We start from the raw sequence: 14,527 nt of genomic DNA, 5'->3' as shown, positions 1-14,527 counted from the left end.
TGATTTTCTTGGAGGCCAAAGCCAAGGAATATGTTGTTTTGGGTAATTGGAATACTGTTTGTGCTTTGCTTGCCGTAAGCATTTATGGAATTATTCTGTTCCCTAATCAGAAGAATTTTGTGGATATTAATTCCATCCGGGTGTTTGCTCAGAAGAATCCCATTCCTACCTTGGTTGGGGATGTTTATTATTCGGTCCATAATCGGAACGAGAAGCGGCGTGGAGGATTGGTTAGATGTTGTGCTCAATTGTTATATAAGTGGTTCATGGGATATTTGCCTTCCAAGGGTGCCTTTGTCTTTCTTGACCATACTGTAAATTGGGCAACCAAGTTGATGGGTTTGCGAGCCAAGGACATAGCTTGGACTCACATTGATGTGGCTGGACGAGATTTTATTTACAGTTGCGGGAGTTTTCCCAATGTGCCCCTTATAGGAGTTCAAGGGTGTATTAATTATAACCCGACACTTCTTAAGAGACAAATGGGATTTGCTATGGAGGTTCCTCCCCTCGAGCGTGAGATTCAGGAGTCTTTCTACTTCCCGGTTGAGGGTAATCAGTCATTGTTGGGGCAAGTGCCTGATGCATGGCGCAACATTCAAAGGAAAGGCAAGATTCCTTTTGGTAGAGCTAATAACAGGTCTTTTCCTCCATTTGATGATTGGCTCAGAAAGAGGGTTGAACTCACTCGTCTGCCATTTCCTGTGGGTGAACTTTGGTATCCGTTGATTGAGGATCCACGCTCTTCTGTCAGTATGGAAGAATTTCTTAAGATGAGGAGGGCAAGAGATCAACTGCAAGCAGAGAAGACTGAGATAGAAATGAGTGTTGCTGGAATTCAACTGGCTAATCAGGAAGTCAAGAGGAAAGCCGAAGACTAGGCTAAGAGACATGCTCAGGAGGTGAAGCGTTTTGAGAAAGACACCGCCTATTACTGTAAGATCATCCAAGCTTTAGAGTCATCTACGAATGAGCACGACCTTACTAAAGAGCAGTTAGCTAGAGCTTTGAAGGTCATTGAAGATGAAAAGAAAAGACAAGTCCTTGTGAAGACTCAAAGGGAAGCTAGAGCCAAAGCCCTTACCACAGAGTGGGAAGCGAAGCTGAGGGTTAAGGAAGAAGAGAAAGCGAAGATTATGGCCGAGAGAGATCACTATCTTGCTGAGAGGGACCATTATTTCCGTCAGATAAAGATCCATCAGAAAGAGGTGTGAAGACTTCAGCAGGAGAACACTGAGCTCAGGTTCACTATGAAGTTTACTGGGATGGTTGATGATGCAGAGCCTTCTGTTGGATCTTCTTCAGATTAGACTTTTATTACAGTTGTTATCATGTGTTGGGTTACCGTCAGTCATGTTGACGGAATTCACTTGCTCATATTTCTTTCCGATTCTGGAGGATTGTAAAGTTGATTTGCATCAGATATGATATATGACTCTCGCACGTGTTGCGCACTTTTGCTATACAGTGGTTATTATCATTCAGTGATTGATCTTAAAGCTTTATTTCCTTTTCCGTGTTACACTTATGTAACACACACATGGTCGGGTGATATCTTTGCCAAAGCACACCTTTCTGTTCCGTACGGCAAAGCCAAATGATTGATGTCAGAATGTTGCTGTCGAATTATTGTCCGTCTCAATGAAGCTAGGATCGAAGGACAGAATCTTCCTCATACGGATAGACATTGCATTCATACATGAATCATAATAACTTGTCCTCTATTTTGCAGGTGTCGGTTTCTAACATGATTGATTGTTACAGGAATCATTACTCGCGCACGCAGAGTCATCCCTCTACACGTAGCTCGTCCGCACAGATACTTTACCAGACGCAACAAACCCAGAATGATGGATCCATCCAACACTGACATTCTCGAGCTAAAAGAGAAGATGAGTGAGTTGATCAACGCCATGCAAGGGTTCGCCTTGGGGCAGAAAGCAATCGCCAAGAAGGTGGAGAAGCTTGAGCTGGCTTCGATTGCCAATAATGGAAATAATCAAGAGGGTAACTCCAACAATGGTCCTGGTGGTTCTAGGGATGGTGGCGATCCCAGAAAGAAGGCAACTAATGGTGGTGTAGTCCTCAACAATGGTGGTGGTCTTGGCTTTGCTGCAGGCAGTGGCCCAGGTCATATTGGCAACACTCCGAAGGAAATTCAGTTTTCTCCTTTCTTTGGGGCTGTGGAGGATAAAGAAGAGGATCCTTTCTCTATGCTGAATGAGAAGTTCGGTCAGTATGGTGTTCAACCGCAGAACAAAGAGATTCAGGTACTAGCAGAAAAGATTAGGGCTCTAGAAAGCCATACCACTCCTGGGACTATTAACATGACAAATATGGGGCTGGTTGAGGGGATTGTGATCCCACAGAAGTTCAAGGTGCCCACGTTTGATAAGTACAATGGAAGTTCTTGCCTGGAAACTCATATTCAGGCCTTTGTTCGAAAGATATCTGCCTACACCATGGATCAGAAGCTCTGGATGTACTTTTTCCAGGATAGCTTATCTGGCGGGTCTCTTGAGTGGTACACCAAGCTGAGATCGTCAGATATAAAGAGCTGGTAGGATTTGGGGGATGCTTTCTTCAAACAATACCAATTTAACGCTGACATGGCACCAAGCCGTACCCAGTTGCAGGGTATGTCTCAGAAGCCGAACGAGGGGTTTAAAGAGTATGCACAAAGGTGGAGAGAGTTAGCTGCCAGGGTTCAACCCCCATTAGTGGATCGGGAGATATCAGACTTGTTCATGGGTACTCTTCAGGGGATTTTTGCTGAGAGGATGGTGGGATGTCCAGTTACTGGTTTTGCGGATATAGTAGTGGCTGGTGAGAGGATTGAAATCTGGTTGAAAATGGGAAAAATACAAGGAAATGCTCCGTCGTCTGGATTGAAGAAGCCCTTCGGAAATGGTCAGCGCAAGAAAGAGGGTGACTCGAGTGCTGTGTATGCCCAAAGAGGACACAATAGGGATCGTTACTACCAGTATACTACTGTAGTAACAATTCCTGCTGGTAATCAACCCGCACAACAACAACAGCAACAGCAGCCACCTCAGCAGAGAACACAAAGGGTTGGGTACCAAGTTAGGGGAAGGATGGCAGATCGCCAGTTTGATAGGCCACCCATGACATATGCCCTTCTGTTGAAGAAGTTAAAGGATCTCGGGTTGGTACAGTTGAGGATGTTAGCTCCGTTAAGACCAAATCAAAGGCCTGCAAGTTATGATGAGAACGTCAAGTGTGAGTTCCATTCTGGTGCTCCCGGGCACAATATTGAGGGTTGTAAAGCCTTTAAGCATGTTGTTCAAGACTTGGTGGATTCCAAAGCCATCAATTTTGCACCAACACCGAATGTTAATGCTAATCCCATGCCGACGCATGGTCAGATGATGGTGAATGTAATTTCTAAGGATAAAAGTAAAATCTGGGTGACAGATGTGGATCAGTTGGGGACCCTAATGTCTGTGGTCAAGAGACATTTGTTAAAGAATGGAGTTTTTCCTGGTTGTGATAATTACTGTGCTGCTTGTACTGTAACTGCAAATGGGTGTGTAACATTGAGGGAGACGGTTCAGAAAATGATGGATGAGGGAAGTCTCCGATTCGAGAAAGTTGCTTTGGAGAATGAGGATATTTCAACGATAACCATTTATTTCGATCCTGTCCACTTGTCAGTGCCGGCAGATGTGGTTCCAATTACCATCACGGTACCTGGATCTATTCTGTATGAAAGTGATGGTGCTGTGCCATGGGACTATGGTGGTGATGTGTATTGCAATGGGAAAAAGAAGGAAGATCAGGCTGCAGTTGATACCACCGTTTCAAGGGTGGACAATGCCGGGCTTAGTGGTTTCACTCGCAGCGGGAGGTTGTTTGCGCCTAACACGTTGAGAGGTGGTGATGTAGAAAAAGAACAGAGAGATAAGGCCGAGGCTTTAGCCAGGGCAAAAGGAAAGCAGGTGGTGAATGAGGATACTCCTAGAGCGGCACAGGCGCCTGTTGAGCCGGAAAGTGAGTTTGACGCTGAAGCCGAGGAGTTTTTGAGAATTATTAAGAAGTCTGAGTACAAACTTATTGATCATTTGCAGCAGACTCCGTCCAAAATTTCGATCTTATCTTTGCTGTTGAGTTCAGAAGGTCATAGAGATGCTTGTTGAAGATCTTGAAGAGGGCCTACGTCCCGCAGGAGATTATAGTCAATCAATTAGAGACAGTGGTATCGAGTGTTAATGCCAGCCATGGGTTGGGTTTCACTGATCTCGATCTTATTATGGACGGGCGCAATCACAATAAGGCACTACACATTTCGATGGAGTGTAAAGGAGTTGTGTTTTCGCATGTTTTGATTGATACGGGCTCGTCACTCAATGTGTTGCCTAAGAAGGCCTTGGCTAAATAGGACTGCGAGGGATTGATTTTGAGGCCTACTGATCTGGTGGTTAGAGCGATTGATGGCTCTAAAAGGGTTGTGTTCGGGGAAGTTGAGCTCCCCGTAAAGATTGGTCCTGAGGTGTTCAAGTCTGTGTTTTGTGTCATGGACATTCAGCCGGCGTACAGCTGATTGTTTGGCCGTCCATGGATACATGATGTCGGGGCAGTAACATCGACTCTACATCAGAAGTTAAAGTATATCTTGGACGGGCAAGTCGTGACAGTTTGCGGTGAGGAGGATATTTTTGTCAGCCAGTTGTCATCATTTAAGTATGTGGAAATGGACGGTAAAATATTCGAAACACCAAGCCAGGCGTTTGAAACCGTCAAGGTGGAGAATGCCGTTTTCGCCGAAAGAGAGAAGAAGTCGTCCATTGCTTCTTATAAACAGGCTGTGGAGGTGGTGAAAAGTGGAGAGGCCCTAGGTTGGGGAAGAGTGATAGATGTTACGGTGAAGGAGGATAAGTTTGGGATTGGTTATCAGTCAAGCCAAGGCTCGTCTGGACAGAATAAAGGTCGTCGCCAACCGTTCACATTCACCAGTGCTGGAATGCTAGATCCAGGTCGTATCTGTGCTGTGGGTGAAGAAACTGATAGTGACTGCGAGCTCGACTCGTGGATAAAACCGTGCGTACCAGGAATGGAGATCCAGAACTGGAAAGCCGAAAAGATCATCACTGTCACTCTGCGTGAAGAGTAATATTTCTGTTTGTTAATTCTGTTTGCATGAAAGCCATACGTTTTGCCCGAAACGTAATGGTCCATTGTAAGGGCCACCTCATGTGTTTCATTTTGCAGTATTTGCATCATTAATAAACAGATGTTTTTCGCATTAAAAGCGGTGTTCTCTGTTTTTCATTTATTTTTGCAGTTAAAAAGATAATATAATAAAAATGGCAGTGTTTATTTTCATTTTCCTTCCTTTTAATTTGTCTCGTTCCAACTCTAAAGCACCGCATGAATCAACATTCATGCAGACGCGATTATTCTCCGGATCTCATTGATGACAATTCTGTTACACCCCTATATGACTTCGACAACCCGATCTATCATGCCGAAGAAGAAGGCGAAGAAGATTGTGAACTGTCGGAAGAGTTAGCCAGGTTGTTGAAACAAGAGGAGAAGGTGATTCAACCGCACGAGGAGCAAGTTGAGATTGTTAATCTAGGCACCGAGGAGGTCAGAAAGGAAGTAAAAATTGGGGCCACTTTGGAGATGAATGTCAAGAGCAAAATGGTAGCACTGTTGAAAGAGTATGTTGATATCTTCGCTTGGTCTTATCAAGATATGCCAGGGTTGGATACCAATATTGTTGTACATAAGTTGCCATTGAGAGAAGATTGTCCTCCAGTAAAGCAGAAGTTGCGCAGAACTCGACCCGAGATGGCCATGAAAATCAAAGAGGAGGTACAAAAGCAGTTGGATGCTGGTTTCCTAGCTGTCACTAATTATCCGCCTTGGGTCGCGAACATTGTGCTGGTACCGAAGAAGGATGGAAAGGTGAGGATGTGTGTGGACTACCGGGATTTGAACAGAGCTAGCCCGAAAGATGATTTCCCGTTACCTCACATCGATGTGTTGGTAGATAATACAGCTCAATTCTCGGTGTTTTCCTTCATGGATGGCTTTTCTGGCTATAATCAAATTAAAATGTCGCCAGATGATATGGAGAAAACAACGTTCGTCACACCATGGGGCACTTTTTGTTATAAGGTGATGCCATTCGGTCTCAAGAACGTCGGTGCCACGTATCAAAGAGCTATGGTGACCTTGTTTCATGATATGATTCATCATGAGATCGAATGCTATGTTGATGACATGATAGCGAAGTCACAAACAGAAGAGGGGCATCTGGTAGACTTGGCCAAGTTGTTTGACCGGTTGAGACAATTCAAATTGAGGTTGAATCTGAATAAGTGCACTTTTGGAGTACGGTCTGGCAAGTTGCTGGGGTTTATTGTAAGTGAAAGAGGAATCGAGGTTGATCCTGCTAGAGCAAAAGCGATACGAGAAATACTTGAACCGAGAACAGAAAAAGCGGTTCGTGGTTTCTTAGGTAGATTGAACTACATTTCACGGTTCATATCTCATCTAACAGCCACGTGTGAACCCATATTCAAGTTGTTGAGAAAAGATCAAACGGTCAGGTGGAATTATGATTGCCAAGCGGCATTTGAAAAAATAAAAGAATATTTGCAGGAGCCTCCGATTCTGATGCCTCCTGTGGAGGGGCGACCGTTAATCCTGTACTTGACAGTCCTTGAGGGGTCTATGGGGTGTGTACTGGGGCAGCATGACGAGTCTGGTCGAAAAGAGCATGCAATTTACTACCTTAGCAAAAATTTTACCGACTCTGAAACAAGATATTCACTGCTCGAGAAAACTTGCTGCGCTTTGGCATGGGCTGCTCGCCGACTGAGACAGTATATGCTGGTTCATACCACTTTGTTAATTTCCAAGATGGATTCGATCAAGTATATATTTGAGAAGCCAACATTGACCGGACGGGTTGCGAGATGGCAAATGATTTTGACTGAATACGATATCCAGTACACTTCTAAAAAAGCAATAAAGGGGAGTGTATTATCTGATTACCTCGCCCAGCAACCCATTGAGGATTATCAACCGATGAAATTTGAGTTCCCCGATGAGGACATCATGTTTCTCAAATCGAAAGATTGTGAGGAACCTGTCCCGGAGGAAGGGTCTGACCCTGAGTCCGAATGGATTCTGATGTTTGATGGGGCCGTTAACGTGAATGGTAACGGAGTTGGTGCTGTTTTGGTTACGCCGAAGGGATCCCACATTCCTTTTGCTGCCCGACTAACATTTGAATGCACCAACAATGTGGCTGAATACGAAGCTTGTATCTTGGGTGTCGAAAAGGCGATCGATTTGCGAATCAAGAACCTTGTTATTTATGAAGATTCAGCTTTGGTTGTGAACCAGGTTAACGGGAAATGGCATACACATCAATCCCACTTAATTCCATACCGGGATTATACGAGGAGATTGTTGACGTTCTTCACCAAGATGGAATTACACCATGTGCCGAGGGAAGAAAATCCTTTAGCAGATGCTTTGGCTACTCTGGCCGCTTTGATTAAAGTGAAGTGGTGGAATCAAGTTCCTAGTGTTGAGGTGGGACGACTCGATAGACCGGCTTATGTGTTTGTTGTCGAAACAGTGCCTGATGATGAAAAACCATGGTATTATGACATCAAGCGTTATCTAGAGACCCAAGAGTATCTCGAGGGAGCGTCTAAGAAGGACCGAAAGACTCTGAGGAGGTTGGCCATGGCGTTCTATCTGAATAAAGATGGGGTTTTATACAAGAGGAATTTTGATTGGGTTTTGCTCAGATGTGTCGATGACAAAGAAGCAAGCCAATTGATGAAAGAGGTGCACGAGGGATCGTTTGGTACCCACGCCAGCGGGAATGCGATGGTGAAAAGGTTGCTAAGGGCTGTATATTACTGGATGACAATGGAGGCTCAGTGTTTCAACTTCGTGCGGAAATGTCATAAATGCCAGATTTATGCTGACAAGGTGCACGTGCCTCCGAATCCGTTGAGTTTGATGTCGTCTCCGTGGCCGTTTGCTATGTGGGGCATTGATATGATCGGAAAGATCGAGCCTACGGCTTTGAATGGGCACCGGTTCATATTAGTGGCTATTGATTACTTCACCAAGTGGGTGGAAGCGACGTCTTATGCAAACGTGACGAAACAGGTCGTGGCCAGGTTCCTGAAAAGAGACATCATTTGCAGATATGGGGTTCCCGAAAGAATCATCACTGATAATGGTTCTAATCTCAACAATAAGATGATGGTAGAACTGTGTCGGGAGTTCAAGATCGAGCATCACAATTCTTCTCCTTATCGTCCAAAGATGAATGGGGCGGTCGAGGCGGCTAATAAGAATATTAAGAAGATTGTGCAAAAAATGGTCGTGACCTATAAGGATTGGCACGAGATGTTGCCGTTTGCATTGCATGGGTATCGAACCTCAGTGCGTACATCTACTGGGGCAACGCCTTTCTCGCTTGTGTATGGGATGGAACCTGTGCTACCAGTTGAGGTCCAGATTCCGTCATTGAGAGTCCTGATGGATGTGAAATTGGAAGAGGCTGAATGGGTAAGGACTCGGTATGAAGATTTGAGCCTGATTGAGGAAAAAAGGCTGGCGGCCATTTGTCATGGGCAGTTGTACCAGCAGCGAATGAAGCGTGCTTTTGACCGAAGGGTGCGACCTCGTGTGTACCATGTGGGAGATATGGTGTTGAAAAGGATCCTTCCTCCTCAGAACGATCGTCGGGGCAAGTGGACACCCAATTATGAAGGTCCATTCGTGGTCAAGAAGGTTTTCTCTGGTGGAGCCTTGTTGTTGACAACCATGGATGGTGAGGATTTTCCATCCCCTGTGAATACGGACGCAGTTAAAAAATACTTCGTATAAGAGACCCACTGGACGGAAAGAATAAAATAGTCCAGGCAAAAATGGGCATCCCGGGAACCAAAAAAAATAAAATGAAAATGAAAAAGGTTCGGGCAAAAATTAGGGATAAAAAGAAAAAAATGTACACCCGGCAGGTCGAAAACCCCACAAGGGCGACTTGGGCAAAAAAGGGTATCCCGGTGGACTGAAAACCCGAAAGGGCGGTCCAGGCAAAAGAGGGAGTGAAACGAACAACTGCGTCTAGCGTGGTCGTTTGTACTTTGGATATGACACATGGATAATCTAAAAGCGGAGATCGGTCGGAAGCATCTTGTTTCGGAAGGCAGAAAGCGGGGATAGTCTTGAGGACATATGGGTTGTAACCGGGTTGGAACTTGATGAGATCACGGGTTCACATTGCCATTAGGATAGATTTTCCTTTTGTGCGCAATTACCTCTTTTCAAGGATTGCTTCCTGTGTACTGCTCAGCTACGAGCCACCTTTTTCAGTCAATAAAATGCATATTCAGTCAAATAATTTTGTTTTTTGTTTTCATTACCGCTTTGATTGCAAAATCATTCGTTTATTTTGATAAGAATCTTTGCATTTTGAGATGTAGGGGTCTCTTCCAATGCATGTTTAGAGGATTGAAACTTGAAATCTTATTCGGAAGGTTGAGTGACCTGGGTATTGAAATTTTGGCACGCCTGGGGCACGTTTTATCTGACGATCTCTTTTGCAGGTGCTGTTGGTTATTTTCACTCACTTGCAGGTTGTGGTGTGAAGCATTTCTTTTTGACAAAAGATTCCTTTGAGGTCTGATCAGGGACGAGGAATTGAAAAATGGTGTAGAGACGGCGAAAGAATTGTGACGATCCTAGAGGATTAATCAAGAAGACTCTTCAAAGTCTGAAGACTGGAGAGTTGGCACGAATCTAAGGAGGTCGATTTTCTTGAAGTAGGGAGTGTAACGCCCAAAAATAATTATTTGTTATTTTTAATATTTACGTAATTATTGTGGTTAGTCGGAAATTAGTCGAAAGTCGTAGAAATTATTATAAGAAATAATAATATAATTGTGGTGTTATTTGAGTAAGTGGGCTTATCATTGTGTGCTAATTAGTAAAATGAGAGGTGTTATATTAGGCCCATTAGAGATTAGGATATTTAGTAAATTTAATAAAGAGAAAATAAAAGAAGTGAGAGAAAAAAAAAAGAAAACAGTAGTGGAGAGAAGTTAGCAGAAGAGGAATTGGAGAACTGTTGTACGAACGAGAGGGAAGGAGAAGAAAACTTCCGGAATCCGATTCTTAGAGCAACCTTCGATCCAAAATAATAAGGTAAGGGGGGTTTATCGTCGTTTAATGGGTATTATGGGTTAACACTATTAAAATTTGCCAGGAAGTGTATTCTGTCCTGCGTTAACGGGTTAACCCAGGGCGTTAACCGGTTAACGCTGTTGAAAAGCTGAAAAATTGTATTCTGTCTTGCGTTAACGGGTTAACCCAGGGCGTTAACGGGTTAACGCTGTTGGAAAAGTGAAAAATTGAATTGCTCAGAATTTAATGAAGTTCGTCGGGGTGAGTCGGGTAATATTATAGTTAATTTTGATGAGTAATTTTGTTGGGTTTATGTTATGAAGTGTCGATACAAGTATGACTGAGTTGTTAAGTTATTCCGTGTACGGAAAGTTGTTAAAGATACTGAGTTGTAAGCTTGGTGAGCCAAAGTTGATTATAAGTTGATTATGTTGAACACATTGTTGTGTTGCTATTATTATTACGTTGTCGGAATTTTAAAGTCGTGTATGTCATGTAAATTCATATGCATTAAGTCGGAGCTTTGCTCACACCACGTTGGCCTGGATTGGCAAAAGTTGAAAGTTGAAGGCTTAAGCCTTGATGCCTCGTTAAATCGGCAAATTTTAAGTTGGGAGTTTTACTCCGAATGGTACCACATGCATGACGAGTCGAGTCTCATTAGAGTTGCATTTTTGTTGGTTTGTTGTATGGGTATTTAATTTAATTGAGAAGTGGTGTTTGTGTACGATTCTTAATTACTGTATTGTTTTTCATATACTGATTATAATTATTGTAACTCACCCCTTCTGTTGAATGTTGTCCTTATGTGACAACGTGCAGGTAATCCTGAGAAGTAGCCGGTTACCGTTGGTCGGGTCAGTGGTCAGTCGCTCTGATACGTAGCACTCGGGGGGATTGTCGCGTGTCTGCTTTGTGGATCTTTTAATTGTTACTAAAATTTAAATGGTTTGAAGGATTATAGTTGTTTACTCTTTAAGTTAAGTCGTATTTATGTTGCTTAAAGATGATAAGAATTTTGTTATGAATCCGCTGCGTAAGATTTTATGAAGTTGAATTATTGGAGTGAATGACATTGTTTTGTCGAATTAAGAAAAGTGTTACATATTGTTATGATTCCTTAAAGTGGAAATTGTTTAAAGTTGAACATGTAATATTCCATTTATAGAAAATTTTACGACTCTGATTTTGTTGTTATAACTCGTGGGTAGAAAATGGGGTGTTACAGGGAGAAGTCGAGAATACAAGGTGGTGAATCGGAAGAGACCGGATGAGTCCGGGAGCTCTCAAAAGTGGAAAATTCACACTGTGGTTAGGTGGTGAATACCAGTGTTCGACGAGTCGACGGATGTTCCGTGTCAAATATTCCGTATCTCCCCAGCGGGTTCGGGGTCGTTGTTTCCTCAGCAGCCAGGCCTGAAGGTTGCTGTTCCCCCGGCAGGGGTGTGCGTTGGTAGATTTTCTTCCCCCAAGCAGATCGAGTTTAGTGGAGGTCATCCCCAGTGAGGGTTACTCTTTCCTCGGCATCAGTGTTATCCCAAGCAGGGTTGGAGATTGGAGGGATATCGAGTTCCTCAACAGAGTTGCTCGTGTCGTCCCCTGAGGGGGATACTTTTTATGCATTCATCATTTAGAGAAGCATAGCATATCGCATAACTAATTGCGTAGCATTTCCATGGTTATGGAGCATTACGCTGTAAAACTCATGCATCGGCATTGCAAGCATAAGCTAGTCTCGAGCCGTGGTTACCGTTTGAGAGTTGGTTTAGCTGGTTGGTGAAGATGTTACTCTAAGGAGTTTGGCATCGTGATTTTGAATCAACAGTATTCCCCAGTAGCGCGATATTGGAGGAAGAGATTTCGTCGTTTGGAGATGGAAATGAAGATTGGAGAATGTTACGCGATCAGCGCGGAGATTGGGGTCCACCAGGAGAAAAGGAAGTGTTGGGCATTTTCTAAAGAACGGGGTTCAAATGGAGAAAAGGAGACACAGGGTGTCTTCTGGAGAATGGGGTTCACAACGACGATCGAGAGTTATCGTCAGGCGACTGGGGTTCAAATGGAGAACGGGGTTCATTGTTTGGCAGCAAGGGTGACATGGAGTTGTCGGGGTTCAAATGCGGTGATCAGGGATCATCCGCGCGAAAGAAAAATATTTGTGTAGGGGTCCAAGAAAACAAATCAGAGAAGTTTTTTTGGGGTTCAAGAAAAGCAAAAAATAATAACAAAAAGAAAATTTCCAGTGGAGTGCAAATTGTTCGTTTGTTCTTGGTATTCAACCACTCTTCACCCTGATCATCTAAAAGCCGAGGCTGTTCATATCGACAGGTTCACAGTGGATTGAATAGGGGCAGCTGTAACACCTTAAAATTTGCCCTCCTCTTCTTGAGACTAGTTTGAGGCATTGCACTTCATGTTTTAGGGCATTAGGCATTGCATTTTGCATCTCATATGAAAATGAGAAGGTCATCCTCCAAAGTCTTTTCAAAAGATGGGGAAGTTAGATGATTCAAGCCTGAAGGTCTCTATGAATTGATCATCAACCATCTGAGGGTATGGGCTCCAATTAGGATTTCTTGATTCTTCAAAGGTATTAAGCATCATCTTATCTGCAAGGATATATCACCATCATCATGGTTCTATCATCATCAAGGGTTTCAGAGTTCATCCTCAAGTTCCTCTGGATTAGGGTTGTGACCTCTGGTCAACCCTAATCAATGCAGTTCTTCCAACTAGGGTTTCTCAAAGAGATGAGGTATTTTATTGGGATGAAGATCACATGATTATTATAAGGAGCTTACATGAGCTAGGGTTTCATTTTTAAGCAATTTCACCAAGTGGTAGAGGCTCAAGTTGATCAAGACATTTCAAGGTCATCTGAGGACCAAAAGTCAACTGTGCAGTCAACTGAGGGCTATGAGGTGGGGAGATGAGTTGAGATACCTCAATCATGTTCAATTGGGGTCTATTCATCATTCTAAACATCCATCTTGAAGATTAAAAGGTCATGGCAAAGTTACTAAAAATGGAAAATGACCTATAATTCAAAGTTTCCAAATTTGGTAAGTTTTTGGTCCACTTTCAACTTGACTTTTCAATATTAAAGAAGTTTAAAATGGATTTTTGGTGAACATGAAAGTTGTATATCTTTGTCTATCCTTTCCAAAAAGTCCTAATTCATGTCCATATGATGAATGGTTGAGGAGTTATGGTCATTTGATCACAAAGTGTGCATGGAAATTCAAAATGGCATAACTTTTGATATAATGCTTCAAATAGGTTCATTCTTTTTGCAAAGTGCTTCTCATGTTCAAGGCATCTCAAAATGACATCATTTGACTCAATTGTGCAAGCTAAGCCTCAAGGAATCATGGTCAAAAGTCACCTTATTTCACATTTGTTCTAAGGATGATATCATGCTACAAATCAAGATTCACAAAGGACCAAGGCAAGGCTTCACTTCAGCCTTCTTCATAGACCATATTTGAGTAAAAATGAGCCCTTGCCATGCATGAAAGAGGCGTGTATGTTCCTTGTTTCACATATGTTCAAAATGAAGCAAATATTCACCATTCATTCTTGGCTTAAGATGCAAGCAAAACAACCTTCAAATCCTGACCCTTGGTTGCTCTTGAGTGGATTAAAATCCTAGCATGGGGCTGAGCACGTGCATTATGGCCATGGGAAATCAATTTGCATTTTTGCAATTTGCATAACAACTTACTAATCATGATTAGTAAATGGCTAAAATGATTATCAGTGTTATTAGCAAGAAGTATAAGTAGGGAAACCCTAATCACAAGCCTCATAATTGCATTTTCAGATCTAGAATTCAAGAAAACTCTCTCAAAATTTCTCTCTTCGAATTGGCTTTTTCTGCACACAAATCTCAAAGATTGTTGCAGATTCTTGATCCTCATACTTCACTGATCAAGAATCACCCATCGTTTGGTGTTGTTCCTCAAGAAATCGAGCAGTTCAAGTGCATTATCATGATGATCGGATTTTGAAATTGAGGCACATTCAAGAGGTTTCATCCATTTCTTTTTGCATAAAGCTTCAAAGGAAGTTCAAAGGAGTTGATCTGGATCAGCTGAGCTCGTGAGATCGTGATTCCAGAGATCTCCAGTTCCAAGTGACTCCATTTTCACTCTCTTCTTTTGCTGTTTTTAGGTTATAGAATAGAAGATCTTGCTGTATAGGTCATGAATATGTGATTAGAATTGAGATTGAGTGAATATTAAGGATTTCATTATGATTGGAAGTTTGGATCTGAAAACTTCTCCTCTTCAAATTGCAAAACCTAGGAAGAATTAGGAGAATCTAATATGATTTTTGG

The sequence above is a fragment of the Lathyrus oleraceus genome, chromosome 5, assembly GCF_024323335.1.
Source record: "Lathyrus oleraceus cultivar Zhongwan6 chromosome 5, CAAS_Psat_ZW6_1.0, whole genome shotgun sequence".
Lineage (NCBI taxonomy): Eukaryota > Viridiplantae > Streptophyta > Magnoliopsida > Fabales > Fabaceae > Lathyrus > Lathyrus oleraceus.
This window is presented reverse-complemented; position numbering follows the sequence as displayed.